The sequence below is a fragment of the Mus musculus genome, chromosome 9 (assembly GCF_000001635.26).
Source record: "Mus musculus strain C57BL/6J chromosome 9, GRCm38.p6 C57BL/6J".
NCBI classification, from domain to species: Eukaryota; Metazoa; Chordata; class Mammalia; order Rodentia; family Muridae; genus Mus; species Mus musculus.
Window position 1 is genome coordinate 94059970 of NC_000075.6, and position 18108 is coordinate 94078077.

Here is an 18108-nt window from a genome sequence, read left to right on the forward strand (position 1 = left end):
ATGAGGCAGACCCAGAGATCTGCTCCCTAGACCTGGCAACTGTTCTCTGATTTTCCTAATGACTTCAGGGGATAATCACCACCATTCTGAAGATTTTGAAAATAAAGTACAAGATCTTCATTTACATGACCACCTCAAAACCACAGCGAGGCCTGGGGGTTGGGTATACGGGGTAGGACCCATATTCCCAGACACTGTGCAGTGCCACATAGGAAGGAAACAGGAGTCCATCAATCAGCTAGGTAGATGAAAGGAGCACTAAGGGAACTCTGCTGGCTTCCTAGACAGATGAATTTGCTTAGGCATCCCTGCTGCTGTGTGGGATTTTACAATATGAGTTGGAGAGGTTGTCACTGAATACTAGAGAGACATTTTGACTACATGCCGACAGCTGGTAATAGGTTGCTGAGAATGGGAAGAAATGTCTTCTCTGGTAACGCTGAACTGAGGCTAGCTCTCACCTCCTGTTCTGTCAGGAGCATTAATTAGAACTAGACCTCATCTGATGGCATGAAGCTTTTTGGTTCTTGTGTGATCTTACCTGCTCTTCAAAACTTTCCAAGGCATATTTTGGGATATGTTTATTTGTCTTGATCAACTAGCTTCTTGCTTCTAGCCTTCAAAGCATCATGATTTTGAACAATAATGCTATTGAAATTCCTGAGGCAATACAATTTGATTATTGCTACTCTGCTATTGCTTATTTCACAATCAAAAAGGAGTTGGGTTGCAATTTTTGAAAATATAAGTTTTCTTACTAATATTATTGTCACTAATGGAAAAGAGGTTAAATGAAAAACTCTGTATGCAGTGGAGAAATATTTATGGTTTCTGAGCAAGTAAATATATCAGGAAGGGTGAAGGACACACATGAAAACAATGGGTTGTAGCTTTGCAGTGAGCTAGAGAGAGAAAAGGGAGATTACTAAAGTTGAAACAAAGGTGCCAGCCCATGCACACCAAACATCTTGGAGATGGCATAAGATGAGTAACCTCAACCATAAAGATATAAGGACAGCTGGCACGAAGCAATATGCCAACTGGCCACTGGAAAAATATATAGTAGAGTAGTGGTCCTCCCGTTCTGAAACTAAAATATTTGAAACAAATTCAAATGTCATGTTCCCTTTGTCTCCACAAATGTACACATGCCTAAGGAGTTGCTTATAAGAGATAATTAAAATCAGACTCTTAATAATTAAGACATTTCCATATATGCCCTGGTTTCTCTGTGTTTCTGAAGTGTCTGCCCTCAAAGCTATGAATAAGCAATTGCGTGCAGTGGCTGTTTTTAAATGTTCCATGCTTGAACGAATGGGCTGCTGGCTGTGTTACCGTGCAATTTAACTCTTAGTAATGGGACATGATGCAGCACTATAACTGAGCTTATAATCCATCTATTTATTAGACGTTTCTATTTTTCCACAAATATATCATAATAATTAAAGCTATAATTAATTTATTTGGAAGGGATGATATTGGCTACCAATCCTAAGGCATTTTCTAACAGGTAAGGGTCTGTGAAATTAAAATTAATTTTCAGGTTGTATCTGCAATAAATCAAAGACAAGTTCTTTTATTACCACAGAGGTTATTATAGTAGGGTCTAACTACAAATACATGTTATAATACAAACATGTTATACCTAGTTATATAAATAGAATGTTGATAGTTTTCTGTGATGATTGATAATGTATGGATTAGCTTCTACTTGTCTTTCTCAGATCCACTGACATTTAGAAATCTTCTAAATGTAATAAGCATTGATTGGAACACATCTGAAATTATCTCATAATTTTTTTCTTCAAAGTATTTAACTTTAGCTGGTTTCTGTAGCAAGCATTTTGTAAGTAGATAAAAGATCACAACATTAACACGTTCTACTTTTATTTTAATTCTATACATTAATATTTAAATCTTAGCAAAATGATTATGCTTGGTAAGGTTTATCATATTATTTACCAAAGTAATAGTAAATTGGGTTGCTGTGATTAATCTCAGATGGACTATTTAGTAAAACTTTTGACAAAAAATTTGAATAAGTTATGTATAGATAGTTTTTCTATCAGAGAAAAAATATTTTGAGCAATACCTTCGCTCTCAATGACTTTCTTTTATTGCTATGGATCACTCTACTTTTATAGTATTCGAGTTACTAGTGTACCAAGAAAACACTTTACAGTGTGTCGGCCTGTCCCTCCCACCCATGTTCAGTCCTTCAGTGAATGGAGTATCTGTAAGACAGCATTTCCTCCTGCAGTTTCAAATTAGCTGTATGAGATCTGTAGGTTTAGAAAGCATCCCAAGATGAAAAGATGGACCATCCAGAGACTACCCCACCCGGGATCCATCCCATAATCAGCCACTAAACCCAGACACTATTGCATATGCCAGAAAGATTTTGCTGAAGGGACCCTGTTATAGCTGTCTCGTATGAGGCTATGCCAGTGCCTGGCAAATAGAGAAGTGGATGCTTACAGTCATCTCTAAGATGGAACACAGGGCCCCCAATGGAGAAGGCAGAGAAAGCACCCAAGGAGCTGATGGGGTCTGCAACCCTATAGGTGGAACAACAATATGAACTAACCAGTACCCCCAGAGCTCATATCTCTAGCTGCATTTGTAGCAGAAGATGGCCTAGTCAGCCATCACAGGGAAGAGAGGCCCCTTGGTATTGCAAACTTTATATGCCCCAGTACAGGGGAATGCCAGGGCCAAGAAACAGGAGTGGGTGAGTAGGGAAGCAGGGAAGAGGGAGGGTATAGTGAACTTTTTGGATAGCATTTGAAATGTATATAAAGAAAATATCTAATAAAAAAGAAAGAAAGCATCCCAAACACAGGGTGTCTCTCTCCAGAATGGAACAAGATGATGGAAAGGTAGGAGAGAAGGCAGGATCAGAAAACAGAATCTTACTTTATGTTGTCTCTAGGAAACACACTTCAAGGATAGTTGATACTTTGGAGAAAAGGGATAGAAAATGGTACTGCTATCAAATGAGTATAAGAAACAAGCAGACATAGTTATCCTAATATCTGGCAAAGAATACTTCCCACCAAAACTAGACAAAGAAATAAAGATGGTTGCTTCATATCCATCAAGGAATAAAGTCCTCAAAAAATTTGACAGTTCTAAACATGCATATACCAAGGACAGGTATGCCCAGTTTCATTAAAAAGTATTACTGGTTATAAAACAATCTAGTAATCTAAGAAATTTCAGGATTCTGCTCTAACCAATGGACATGTTATATAGCCAAAACCAGACAAACATCAGAGTTACTGAAATCATAAATGAAATGAGCTAAATACATAAAGAATTTCTCACTAAAGAACACACATTTCACAGCAGCTCGTGGAAGTTTCTCTAAAATATATAACAACTCAAGAAAAAAGAAAAAGCCCCAACAAATAAAAGAAAATGAAATAATATGCTGTGTTTTTTCCCTGACTACAATGGGCTTATGCTAGTTAGCAATAGCAAGAGAAACTACAGAAAGTTTTCAAGCTCATGGAGACTAAGCAACATATATCCAATGGTAAATGGGCCACTGAAAAATTAAAAGGGAAATGAAAAAATCAGAATTGGATTAAATTGAAAACATGCAATGCAGTGTTGCTATATGCTACCAGCCACCCCTTCAGACAAGTGTGTGAAACTCTTAACTCCATGGAAGTGAAACAATTGCTTTCCATGGACCATCTTGTGTAGGCAGGCTATGCCCATGACATGCAGTCAAGGAGTATCAATGAGGCATACTAGAGACTGGCAGACAAAGTCAGCCCTGCTGCAAATTACAGTGTTTGTACATAGCAGAACAAAATGTTCTGGCGTATACATGATGCTCTATCTCATCTTCCATTGAGTTGGGTTGGCTAAGTAACACCCATGTGGTTCTCCCTCTACCCAAATTCTCTTATTCTACTTGATGCTTTACTGATGCTTTTTTCCTTAATTTAAGAGTGAGTATGACCAGACATTTCCCCATAACTGATCTTTAGAGTTCCATTAAAATTCTTTCTTCCCCCTGTGTTTTACACTTCAAGAATCCTTAATAGCTGCTGGTTTTGTGGGTTTGTGGCTTAGGTAGTGATGTAAGTTATGGTTGAGAATATCTATCTCTGTTCTTAATTTTAAAAGGCACAAAGAGGTTTTTTTTTCCTCTTTTTAAAAATATATTCTCGAAAATGCTTCCCAACAGTAACATGTTTTCCAGAAATACTCTTGATTTCCCTTCAGTACACTGTTATTTCTTTTCCTCAGTTTGTACTCAGAACTCACCTACTATGAAGGAAGGGATTGCTATTCTGTTCTGGGTCTGAGTGAAAAACAAACAAGCAGACAGACAAAAAAAGAAAGAAAGAAACAAGAAAAAACAAAACCAACCTTCATTTCAAGTCTAATGATAGCACACTCGAAGCGATGGGTCCTGTACATAGTTAGGCCTGAAATAAAAAGAGCTCTGTTTTGATACTTCTGGACTTGCTTTTATCCAGATAACAAATACCTTTTGTAAACCATGTTGTATTCCCTATCATGTTTATTCAACTATCTAATAAGTAATAACTTTACACAACAAAATTGATTTTTTTGTGTGTGAGCATATTTCTCAGACCTACATGTAAAATATATGAGATGGAAATTCTGATTTAAAATATAATGGAATGGCTTAGTTTCAGAAAATGTTTATAAATTTTAAGATATAGATTTTAAAACATAGAATCCATCCACGTGAAATAGTATTTAGCTATTCTACACCTTAATTTTTCTAGGATGTGTTATTGCCTAGTGGTTTTAGACTCACACAAATATCCCAAAAGTAAAGAATTCCAGAACTTATGGATTATGTATAAAAATAGAAGACCTTTAAATATATTTGTGTTATGAAGTATAAATGTGTCTTGATGAATGAAGATTCTACAAAGTTGAATATGTATTAAAATCTGGGCTATTTAGAAAATAGGTAAAAGAGTGACAATATTAATCAAGTAGAGATGGAAATGGTACAGTTAAACAGTATAAGCAATAAAGACATCATTAATATAAAATGAATAGTTCTTAAAATCCTAAAATGGAAGCCAGAACAAATTAATATCGGTTATAAATTTGGGTTATTTGTAAATTTGGGCTAAAAGAATAACATCTTGATAATTATTATAAAAATAGACACAAGAAGATGTAGAATACTTGATTACCCAAAGCCACTGATTTTATTAAAAATACATTTGTCTAAAAAAATAGTTAATTCTTCATGAACTTTTGTTTAGACTAGGCAATTGAGAGAATAAAAAGATAGTCACAGACACTGATGATGAAAAAGTAAGTTGCTAAATTAGAGACAGACATAAATATAAACAAAGAATTCAAATTAAGAATGTGTATGTTGTGTTTTCTGTGATTATTTGAAAAGAAAAAGAGAAACAACCAGTGGAAAAATATGCAAAATAGTTTGGACAAGAAATTCAGAGTAAGTTAATAGTTAAATGCTAATAAATAAATTACAAACACTTTCAGGTTCCCCAGTTATGAGAGACATCAGAACAAAACCTTGAACAAAAACTGTTACCATTGACTAAGATAGCTAAAATGTAAAGTCTGTCAGTCAAAAACCCTGGCAAAGATGAAATCAACCAGAGATCACACACTTCTGGTACACTCAAGAGTCCACAGAAAACCAGCAGTGCTCGTGTGTGTGTGTGTGTGTGTGTGTGTGTGTGTGTGTGTGTGTGTGTGTATCCCTGTGTGTGTGTCCTTGTGTGTGTCCCTGTGTGTGTGTGTGTGTGTGTGTGTGTGTGTGTGTCTGTGTTCATGTGGGTACACTAAGTACTTAAAGAAAATCCATAGTAGAGTATTTTTAAAAGCAGATACTTCACAATTCCAATTGTCTTTTAACAATAAAAGAGATAAATAATTTAAAACATATTTGCATAGGGGAGTAAGGAATTATCGCTCATGCAGTAATGTAATCAAATGTTATAATATTGAGCCAAAGAGGCCAAAAAAATTATACTGATTTTCAACGTGTGTTTATTTTCACATTTCTTCAATTATTTGAGACAAAAGAAATACTGGTGGGGAAATACACAAAATACTTGTCCAAGAAATCCAGAAGCTATGTATCAATATGGACTGCACAGCTTTTGTACTGTTAATAGAAAGTGAAGAACTAACATAGCTTTAAGGACAATTTCTTTCAGTGTTAACTACACACCATCCACATTGTGAATGTGGAACAGCCTGTGTGTCCTAGAATTCTAAGTGAGCTCTTCCGGATTTATTTAAAACCAAACTTCTAAATGGGCAATAAAATAAACCCTGACAGTGACTCTCACAGAGACAGTCTGCTTTGGAAACAAACTAGAAGCTAACACTAAAAAGTTGATGGATCCTATACACTGAGGTCCATCCCTAACAGGCATGCAGAGAACCCAGTTTCACTTCAGACTGCCACTTAGGGGGTCCTTCCTTCTTCCCCTGAAGAGTTGGGAGAAGTTAGGACAGTCACATTCTTGGAACCAGGGAACTTATGAACTGTAGGCTGCCGAGAATATTGTTTATGGAACCATGGGAGCCATGCATCTGTACTAATTCTGCATAAATGTTGAGAGCTACTTCCAAGATTTTAATGTGTAATTTATTTTCATAAGGACAAAATATTGTGGCATATGAGAAAAGCTAAGAACAAAACAGCAAGCTACAATGGAAGGAACAGAACGTCCTCCTTCTCAAAAGAGCATTAGCTGAAGATGATTCACAGCAAGTCTGCAGGAACTCTTACAGAATAGATAAAACAAACGTTCCTAACCTTGTCTACGAGCATAGAAATGTGGAGACAGTACCTCAATTAATTGTTTACAGGTTGACATAACCTTGACTACGAAACAAGATTACATTAAAAAATCTGTCATAAGCCAATGCAAATGTCTCCTAATTCCTTTCTACAAATTTAAAGTTAGAACAAAAGTAACAAACAAAACAGAGATGTTTAAGAAGCAATTTATACAGTAAATAAAACTCATATAGCCAAAATGACACAATCCATGGAAGGGCGACATATTAATCCCATAGAATTCAAATATTCAGGCTAGACTCCCAGAAATATCTGAAGAGACAGTTATAGAAAGAAAGAAAATAAGGTTTACTTTTTCCAATACCAGATTAATCTTTTGCTAAGAGCCAAGAGAGCTGAAGAGTGCAGGAGAGAGATGGGAGGATGCCCAGGCTCAACTTCACCAAAGATGAGAAGGATAGGGCTTCTGCAGGAGCCCAGCCTGCCCATAGGGTCATCCAAGAAGCCTGCTGTGACAAAGACATTTGGAGCATTTATCCTACAGGACATCAATGGCACCAGAGAACCCACTAGAAAGGCCTTTTCTAGGCAGTGTGCCAGACTCGGGAAATGTGAGCTCTGCTTGGGGAAATGCTGTTTTTCATGGAGGCTCTGGGGTTCTGACTCTCTTAACCAGGGAACTCTACTCTAATTAAGGGTCACTCTGAGAAAGTGTGTAGTTAGACCTGGGAAAGCATGCTGAAGTGTACCTCTGTGTCAACAAAAAAGCTTTGAAGGAGGCAGACAAGGCTGAGCCCCAGGTTTAGTTTAGATCCCTAAACAGCTGCGAGTATTGTGAGACCCAAAAGCAACTTGTGAAAATCTATTCTGAGATGCCTGCCTTGACAGTTTTCAAATATTGACCAACATCTGTCATACATTTTAAGTACAGACAAATGAAGTAAAGCACAGAACAAGAAGGAAAGTTGAAGGTCATCACACTATCCATAGTTACCTTTTCAAAGATTTACAAGAGAAAGTTATTAATAATTTGTAAGGTTTGGGTGTGTTTTTTGTCACTATTCATTTGCTTGTAATTTCCCCAAGTGTAGGTATCACAACCATTGGTATGTGGCCTTCCAGATTTTAAACTAAAAAATATGTAAATTATGTATAATTTGCAATTTTGCCAAAAAATTATGCCAAAAATTGCAATAAAGTTATTTACATGTCTCTATCTACACATTTTTTTCTGGGCCTTTTGAATGTGCCAGGCTTAAAAAATCACTTATGCAATGAACTTGTAATCTTTTGTTGCATGCAGTATTCCTAGTCCTTAGAAGTAAACAAAGAGAAACATGAATGTGAACATTCTTTTAGCAGCTGTGTGCTCATATAGTTAAAGCCAAAAGTCAGTGAAGGGTCCTTATCTTACAACTTACTTCTTTCTCTTCCCTTCTCTCTATATTTTCTTATAACCTTATGAAGTGCATTGATTTTTAGAATTGTTCATTCTCCACATTTCCTTGTTTATATACAAAAAAAAGTACCTCAAACAGTCACATAATGTTTTTCCCCAGCGAATTTTCTAAGTTCTATAATGTCTTTTCACTGCTGCGTTTGGATTCTATTAGACTTTATGATTTGGTCATCAACCAGTAATATCTTCATTCTCAGTCTTAAAGCATCTACAACATTTCGAGTAGAAGTAGTGCTGGTGAATCAAGCCCAGCCTGTTTTAGCTGTTTCCCCAGGTGAATGATTCCATTCAGAACATCCAGGGCTGAGTCAGAGGGCAAGACAGGGTGAGGAGGGTCTGACTTAGCTGGGGTCCTTCACCCTGCCTTGGTTGGCTGACATCAGATCTGAACTTTCTTTTTGCCATTAGATTTCTCTCATGTTTATTCAAAACAGTTATTCAAGTCAGATTCAGTACATTTTAGAGACTTCTCATCAATGAAAATGTTTTTGGTACCCTTTGAAGCACACAGTGCTGTCTTCAGCCCATTCCTTTGTTTTCTGATAACTCATACAGATTTGGTCTGTTGGGCTGCCATCTTCATTAGCCCTGCAGGAAGCCATCTTAGTTCATCCCTGTACAGTGTTTCTGGGCTAGCTCCCCTCTTATGTGTCCTGTACCTTCCAGAAGCTTGCTTCCTATGCAGCCTCTGTAACTTTGAATGTGGACTCACTCATTTCTAAAGGGCTCATGTTTTCTTGCTTTGTCATCAATATAGCCAGCCAGCAGCCTCTCTTTCATGTCAGACTTTTATGGCAGTAGCTCTAAAACTGACACCTAAATCTCATCAAGTCCAGAGGGTACGGGTCAAGAATCAGGGACTTTTGTTGAAATTATTTTCTTGGACTAAAAAAAATATATAACTCTCTACATGTCCCGACACCCACATCATTGAGGGGATAGAATATACTACAGCAACCTGGATGCCTCTCATGATATGCCTTATGTACTTTCCATTTAAATATATATGTGACATGATTACGGAAAGCCACGTTACAGCCCGTCCCTTTAGGAATATCTCATCTTCTCTTTGAATATGTAAGAACTGCTGAGAACACAGCAGGGGAAAAAATGAAGAAATTTTGTTTTATTCTTGAACTTTTATATATATTATATATATATATATTATATATATAATGTATAATATACATATATATGAATAAACTTTATATATATGAAGTTTCTGTTATATTTTTATAAATTCACACTTAAGATCAAATCATTTGTTTTGACAACAAATATTTTCTCAAATTAAAGTATCATTCATTTTTTCTCAATTATGAAAAATTCATGGAGTGGTTTAGATAATAACATTCCATGCAAACTTTTGTATTTGTTCCTGCTTACTATAACTTGAGTTTGTGCACTAAAATAGCTGGCTCCTTTTATGCATTACCTTGACTAAAATAAATACTATTACAGCAAAATAAACATGATACCTTGGACTTAATTATTCATGGTCACTAAATAGCTGGTGTGCATTTCTGAACACTGTGTGCTTCCTCTTACACTGTAAGTGCATCAGGGTGTGTACCAGACACAGCTGATTAAGTTCACACACTGTCATGTTGCCTTAATCCTCCTCAGTCAGTAATTACAAAGGACCATATCTTTTCTTACACTGGTTAAGTATTACTTAAACTGACTATTGTAAACAAGAGAAAATGCATATAGTATATAATAGGGTCTCCATCCTTTCGCTTCTTGTTAGTTCAGAAAGAGCATGGTAGAATAGTATTCATATTTTAAAATGTCTTCTTTTTTTTTTTTTTTTTTTTTTTTTTTGTCAAGCTGGCCTGCACCCCTGGCCTGTATGCAGGATTCTCATTATCCCTTCTTATGTCCCAAGCCAAGACAATGTGGCATGGTCTTTTGAATAAAGAACACATATTATTCCTCTAATGAGCCCTTTATCTTCCAGCACAGGCCATGTTTATAATCTCACTGTAAAATCCTTCAGAAAAAGGTAAGGCATAATGTTCTGCTCCATGTTTATTAACGTTGAAGGCATGAACTAAAGAACAGAGTGACCTGTTAAATAGTCTTTTTTTATCCATTTGGCTTCTTTACACCCTAATTAGGTCAATCCTCTGATGGTAGAAAACTTAAAAATACTTGCTCACCTTCTACTATCTCCTTCTATTATTTTTAGAAAAGGTCATTTTCTAAATTGTGTTAGTGTAAAGATTTGGTGAGACTTCATTTATCTAAATTATCCAAATTTCTCATTGAGGGCATGCATGTCTTTAGAGTCAGAAAACAAAAGAATAAAGGAGAGTACTATTTCCTCTATCAAAAATGCAGGCTCTAAGTTATAAACTAATACTCCCAACATACACACTTTCTTGTGAATACGTTTTCTTTTTGAAGCTATAAAATGTGGGACATAAATTAACTGGAAGAGTGCTATACCTTCCTCATGGTCTCAGCAGATCACTCCATTGTTACTTAGACCCATTTAGTTGAGCAGAGCATCATGGCAGAGAGGATCTTTCAGGGAGGAGGCGGTTCACCTCACAGTAGAAATGAAGCAGAGAGGAGAGCAGAATCCAATTATAACTTTCAAAGACTTGTCCCAGTCACCTGTTTCTCCACCTTGGTCCACTTTCATGTTTCTACAGCCTAAAACAGCACCACCAGCTGGGGACAATTGGACACTTCACAGTTTAGCCATACCAAACACAAAGACTACTGTTGACTCAGACTCTGGCTTTCTTGTGACAGCTCTTCTGTCCTCTTCTCCCCTATTTTTGAACATTCAAACGTCTGTATCCCTGCTTGTCTTTATCCCCTCTCTTCCTAAAGAGAACCATCTGCTCCACGGATTCTGTTCAAGTGCCTTACCTATGTGTGTGCATTGTACACCATGCATGTACAGTCACTGCCGAGATGCAGTGCCTACAGGTATCAGAAGAGGATGTCGGACACCCCAGAAGTGGAGCTAGAGGTGTTTGCAAGTTGTTATGTGGGTGTCTTGGTATTCAGCAAGAGCAGTAAGTGCTCTTAAACACTGAGCCATCTCCCCTTGTGAGAATGTTTTGGTCATATGCTATTTCAGTTCTTTCTTACTTGGCCCTCTGTCTTCACTTTATGTTATTTTAACCTACACCAAGACTTATGTGGTGACACAGAGATGTCACTCAAGTGCCCCCCTTAAGGAAGAAGTTGATGTCCTAACAGCTTGAAATACTGTTCATAGGCAGCGTAAATTGTAACCCTATTTTGGAAGTGCTGTAGCTGCGGGGGATAAAGCTTGTCCAAAATCATATTCTTTCTACAGCAGCCAACAACCAATGGCTGATTGGAATGAAGATTGATAGAACTCATGGGCCTGCTAGCTCAGCTGAGCCTGTATTATAGCCTGACTTCTCACCACAGTAAATCCCATTTCTCTTCCATCCTTCCACAGATATGGGTCTTGACAGCTCTCCGCAGTAAATACTCTACTACTGCACTGCCTCAGAGTCTGCTTCCAGTTATTTCTCTTCATAGGGTCTGTTTAAATGTTAATTCCTAGAGGAAGTCATAGTCACAGACATTGAAGACTATGGCCAGAGAAGCATATCGTCCTATATTCCTGGGTGCCAGGAGTTTAAAATCATGTAGGAGGAGTCATGAAGGAGACAAGCATAGGGAACATGTCAGCTGCTATATGAGACACCACTTGGCTTGGACAATATATGTAACCCTCTCAGAATAATACATCTAATAACATGTTGTCTATTGTAGGACCCCCAAGCCATATCAGGCTATACATACTGCTTTCCAGGCTATGTATACTAAATATGGTTACTCCCCAGGCAACACTTTCACAACACCCCATTCCTATTCAAACACTTCTTATAATTCATTCCTGAACTACAGTTGATATGCTGATCCAACTTAGACTTCTTTGGAGTCCACTTGAAATAATACTGAGCTGAATCCCCAGGTGAACTTTTAGGGGAAATCCCTTAATTAACATCTTATGCTTTTGCATCTTTGGGTGTGAACTTGATTAAAATCCAATATATTATAGTAAGAAATAGGCACAGTCAAGAAATTACTTAATCTGAGAATGAAAAATGAGATCTATGCCCCTAGTATCCAAAACCCTCCTTCTCTTGAACCCTATACAAGGAATCTTCAAACAATAATTGAGGCTTTTCTGTATTTTCACTCTTGTGCTTACTGCCCTGCAGTGGAATCTGGCTGGCCCCATAGATTTGCTTTAAGTAAATTTTCTTGGCTACTATGTAGTCTGTGTGTGCTTATATTATAATTCCTTGAATAAGAGGCCAAGAACCTGTAAGCATCCATCCTAAATTCCAACCCATTATTACTCACACTGGTGCTTGATATTCTAGAAGAAGGAGGACCCTTCTAGCCTTTCAGAATTGATTCTGCCTTTAGTGTTTCTTTCTCAAAGATGCATCATGCTACCTCTTCCCCCATATTCCCAAGAGTTATGTCTATGTGTTTGTCTCCATCCAAGTTTTCCTCTCCTTATAAAGGGACCAGTGATATTGGATGTAGGTTCACTTTCACCTAGTAAGAGCTCCTCATAGTTTAGTTCCATCTGCAAAGACCATATCATCAAAAGCTTTCCATTTGCAGACTTCAGTAATCAGAATTTCAAAAAATCTTTGAGAGAGAAACAGCTCAGCTGTATTATCAAAGACTGTAGGTAAATTAAGTTATCACCAATATTTGTATAATTTCCAAGAACTGGGTGTGTTTTCCTGCCATTTCATTTTTCCCCTAAGCCTCACCCTTAGAATCCTGCAGTTGTTTCCTCTCCACCTTTCCCATTAGGATGAAGGCACATAACTTCTATCATCAGGAACGTCCGCCAAGCACTGAATTGGAAAATGTAAAAGAATGCAACCACTGTGGGGGAGATATTCCAGGTCAAGGAGTATCAGAACTGAGGCCCTGGCAACTGGAAAGCCAGAGTATCTACAGACCCAGAAACGGCAGCCCTATTGTATTCGGCAGACCATTGATTGGCATGCTGTCATTTGGGAATCAAATACTGAATATGGAGTTTCTAGGCATGCATCTCTGTCCATCATGTAATGGCAGAATACTTTTTAATATCCTTTCTAAAAACTGATTTTCATTTTCATTAGAGAGTTAGTAATTTTTTTTTCTGCAGTTGGGTCCCTAACTTTTCCAGAAATCCACCTTGAGTTAAATCTGAAGAAATAAGGAAAGAAATACGGAAAGACAGTCACATAGCTAAATGTCTGCATGAACTTCTGGACGTTTGCAGAGGTGGAGCTAGAACTGGGACTCTGGCTCAGTCAGCATATCCTATGGATTCTTCCCCATCTCTTATCTCTGAGTTTTTTGTAAGTGACAAATTTTATCTTTCATACTGATATCCTGGTAGAACCAGCTCAACAGCAGCCCCTGGGCTTTGGGAGCTCAGAGGAAGGGACTTCATTCCTCCCCCACTGCCAATTTTGTAAATCCAGGCAAAGTTCTTTGATTGGCTGCCACTCTGTAGATGATTCAGTGTATTCAGAAGCTGAATTCTTGTGAGTTCATTGTAAATTCTGTGGCCAGGAAAGCAGGGCAGCCAAACTTTATTGAGAATGCATGCCAGAACAGAGAATGTGAAGGGGGACCTTAGTAGGGAGTTTGAGCACAAGGAAAAATATGTAACATACCCTTGTCCCCTGGAAAATCATAGGAGTCACCAACAAGTTCTTTCTATGTAGATTACAGAGATATTTTCTGAGATTTTATTCAGAACCTTATCTGAGTTTACTGGCATCAATATATGTCTATTTAAAGTTTAATTCTAGACTTAGTGTTCACAAGACTAAAGCAGGGGATCTCAGGATTGAGGTACTCTGGGCAATGTCTCCAATTAAAAAGATAAATTAAACTAATCAGATCATCCTACGCATTAATTAGAATAAAGCTTCAACTATCCACAAATCCCTTTACTACATGATACTCTTGTTTTAGCGTTTTTAGAGTACAGCTAGTGGGGTATAGAATGACATGAACCTTTAGTCTTAAATTACTATGTAAGTGCCTCTATTTAAATGACCAATGGGGAACATGGCATTTGAGTAATGAAGCACCAATATTTAAGGAAGATAGATGTAATTTCATGAAATCAATTTTCATTATCATTTTCATATTGAGAGATAATATAAAATCAATGACCCTCAAAGAATGTTTTCCTACTTCTAGCTAATTACATGGATTCAAACCAGTTATGTAATATTTCCTTGATCCAAGGTCCTTGTCTATGTAAAGACAATGGTCTTTGAAACCTACACATAGGACCCTGTGACAATCAACTCCTGTCACTTTTTTTAACCAGTTGCATTTGTAAGCACATCCCAAGTACAATTATCTTTTATATTGACATCACCCAGGAGCCTCTGTCCACTTTCATTCTCTTCCCAGTGTTCATACTGTCTTCCAGTGCATCTCAGAACTCTTGAAAGAACCATGTATAGCCTTTTCCTTAAAAAAAAAAAAAAAACCATAAAAATCTGAGAACCAAAGACAGTGTAATCAAAGACAATTTTCCCAACTCCCACCAACCTTGGAATTGGATATGAAAGACAGCAAAGAATTTCTTTCATTAAAAAAAAAAAAAAAAACAAAAACATAGTCTCATTTTCTTGCCTATAGCTTTACTCCATTGATCCTTGCATATGAGTCTCAGTATAATGGGAGACAGAACACTGGGAGGTAGGAGGGCTTCTCAGAAAAATATAGAAACGAGCATCCATTTTTCTTTTTTATGCAAGATCAGTCTGTAATCCCCATAAAATGTTCATGACATACAAGCTGACAGATGTAATTGCCTGTGTGCAGACATCACTGGCTCCTGTGCCTGACAAAGAGAGCCAGGCTTCTTCCTAACCAGTGCATCTGCATACCCTTTGACAGAGCTGACAGCAAATGTAGAGGCCAATGATCAGTCTTGAATTGAAGGCATGATTAATTGGAATTCACCCACGAACTTGTTTAAGCCTAACAAAACTGGGTCCTGGACAGATTCATTTTCATAAAATTTCTCACTAGCCAGAGAGCAAAACAAAACAAGAGCAGCACACATGTATACATACTAAATAAAAAAAGGATGAAAAACATAAGTATATTTGTATAAAAAACAAATTTGGAAGTCTGGTATGACTAGTATGTGATTTTTCTTGTGTTTTGTCTTTTACATCAGAAGGGTAAACAGATAAGAGAGATGTACAGGCTTGGAAAGTTGTTCAAGTTATTGTTTTTGAAACTTCCCTTTTGAAATCTGAAGAGGGCTTCAGGGTCCATCTTAGAAGAGTACCATCTGTTCCTTTTATCGTTTCTCTCCACTAAAGACTATATCGCTTCACATGGAAGCACTATCTTGTCAGAGAATGTGCTAGAAAATGTTAATTTCTGATCTACTGCCCATGTTATTATATAACTGTATTTCTAAACCAAATATAGAGTGCAGAAATTATTTTACAAAGAATAAACATCCCCATATCAAATCTCTATGCTCTAAACATTAAGAAGAAAAAGTAAACTGCATTTATATTGTGGGATTTTTTGTTGTTGTTCTAGAAATCTCTTTGGGGAGATGAAAAATTTCCTTATCCACTTCTTATCCGAGTATGTACTAACTTCCTCTTCCAAGACATTTTAACATCTATAGCCATAAAGTAATTTTCATTTTACATTTAGAAATGTTTGTTATTCTATCCACTGAACCCATGTTCATCTCTCAGACTTTTCATTCCTTCAGAAGTATGATTTATTTTAAATTGTGTGCAAGGTGTCTGCATATGTAGGGAAACACACATACCAGGAGGCTGTTCTCATGGATGGATGGATGGATGGATGGATGGATGGATGGATGATACGTAGACACATGGGTGGCTTTAACCATTTCATACTCATCCCAATTATTCCCTTTGAAGTTGTAAATTTCTCATTGCTCATTACACCAAAGATAGTGCTGTATTTGTCTCTGTGTTACTCTGGTCTACTGAGTTTGCTAAGCAGCTCATTCTAAACTACAATGTTCACTCATTTGCTTATATCATTATGTCCAAATATTTTAAGTAGACTGTGAGGCCTATGAGAGCAAGTGTCCAACTCTCTTGCTCATTGCTGAATATTTAATACCTAGAATATAATATACACAATAAATTATATTGAGTAAATCAATAAATCTCAACTATTGGGAAAAAATCAGCATACATCAGAAAACAAACCTATGCTAAGTTTTGTAAGAGTTGAGCATACTTTTGTGAACATGGGTTGTAGGAAGGTCTGATTTTCTCTAGCCTGGTAAAAGCTATTTCTAGTAGGATATGATGGAGATCAGAGCTTTTGATAAAATCAACTGAAGTAGGTAAATCGTACCATGCTTTGTTCCAACTCTGACAGTGAACAGAGACCCCGGGGTGGGAAAAGAAAAGCAGCCTGTGTGGCTGGAGTACAAGAATTTTGAGAGAAACTCATCAAGCATAAATGGAAATAATAGAAATATCTGAGGCAATTATCAATATCCAATCAAATTATTTCATGGATTACTAATGTTCTATATGTTAGCAAAATTACACTGTCATATGAAAGACTGTTCCCTGATATGAAAAGTATAGAAAAAATTACTGAGATGTTTTTTAAAATGTGCTTGGGCTGCTAATGGTAGCCTATGCCTTTATTCCCAACACTCTAGAGGCAAAGGAAGACAGATCTCTGTGAGTTTGAGGCCAGCCTGGTCTACAGAGTGAGTTCCAGGACAGCTGAGGCTACACAGAAAAACCCTGTCTTGACAAAGCAAACTTCATAAACAAAACAATATATATATATATATATATATATATATATATATATATATATATTTGGATTGCAGTATGAAATCTAGATCATGATATACTGTGGGCCCAGGAATCACAGGGGGAATCAGGGAACTAAAACATTCAAGGGAAGAAGGCAACAGTTCATAAAGTACATAAGAGACAAAAATCAGCTGGACTTTGCAATGTATCATATACAAAGTATACAATACTGCAAACAACATACATCTCTATCCCACACAACCATACAGATGATGGAACCATTGAACTTGTTCAGTGGACATGGAGACTAGGAAAAGACCATGTTTGATGGGAAAGGGGATTGACCCAATGATGTTGACTTATCACTGATTTTCCAGTTGGTGGCTCAGAACCAGCAGCTGAGTATATAGACCTTCTAGTTAAATAGCCAAGTCTCAGATTCTGTATTATCTCATGAAATCCCCAAGAGTCAACACGTGAACTGAAAAAGAGATACAAGGAAAGAGCCTGCAAGATCTCAACATGCTAGGCTCCTTCTCGATTACATACTAAAGTCCAAGCTGTGCTGAAGCTGTGCTACAAAGGAGCTGAAACTCCTGCCAGGGACACACAGCTTCCATGAGTCATCACCCAGACTGGACTGGGGTTTTCAGTGATGTTGCTACCTTTGAGTTGTCCATGACCACAGCTGTAAGTCACCCCTCACACACACTCTTGCACATAAACCAAATAATCACATTGATTCACTAAGCTAAACTTGAGAATTGTTTCTTGATGTAGTAACATCAGTGTGCTATCTGGGTGAGCAGACTTTTATATGTCACACAACACTGGTATTAGATAAATTGTGCCATCTTTGAGAGATAGGCAGGATAGGTGAGAATTCAAGCCCATAGAAACCAAGGAAAGAATTTATTTCCAGAAGCAAGCTGTCAGTTCTATATTTCTTATTTTCAGAAATCCATATGGATTGTAATTTGCTATTTGGATGTTGTGATAATTGTCACTATTGAGTTGTCTGGGATGGAGTGGTT

The 18108-nt window shown here is 37.1% G+C and overlaps 1 long non-coding RNA gene across 2 annotated transcripts in view; it reads right to left on the reverse strand.

Moving 5' to 3' along the window:
* Positions 1 to 18108, reverse strand: part of Gm31847 — a 210071-nt gene that overhangs the window by 79700 nt on the left and 112263 nt on the right. Inside the window, exon 3 of one of the 2 annotated variants that reach the window (XR_379712.1) lies at positions 14458 to 14756. The exons of the other annotated variant lie outside the window; for it this stretch is intronic. This is a non-coding gene — a long non-coding RNA (predicted gene, 31847). Of the gene's footprint in view, positions 1 to 14457; positions 14757 to 18108 lie in introns of those variants that run through there. 2 annotated transcript variants of the gene reach the window in all.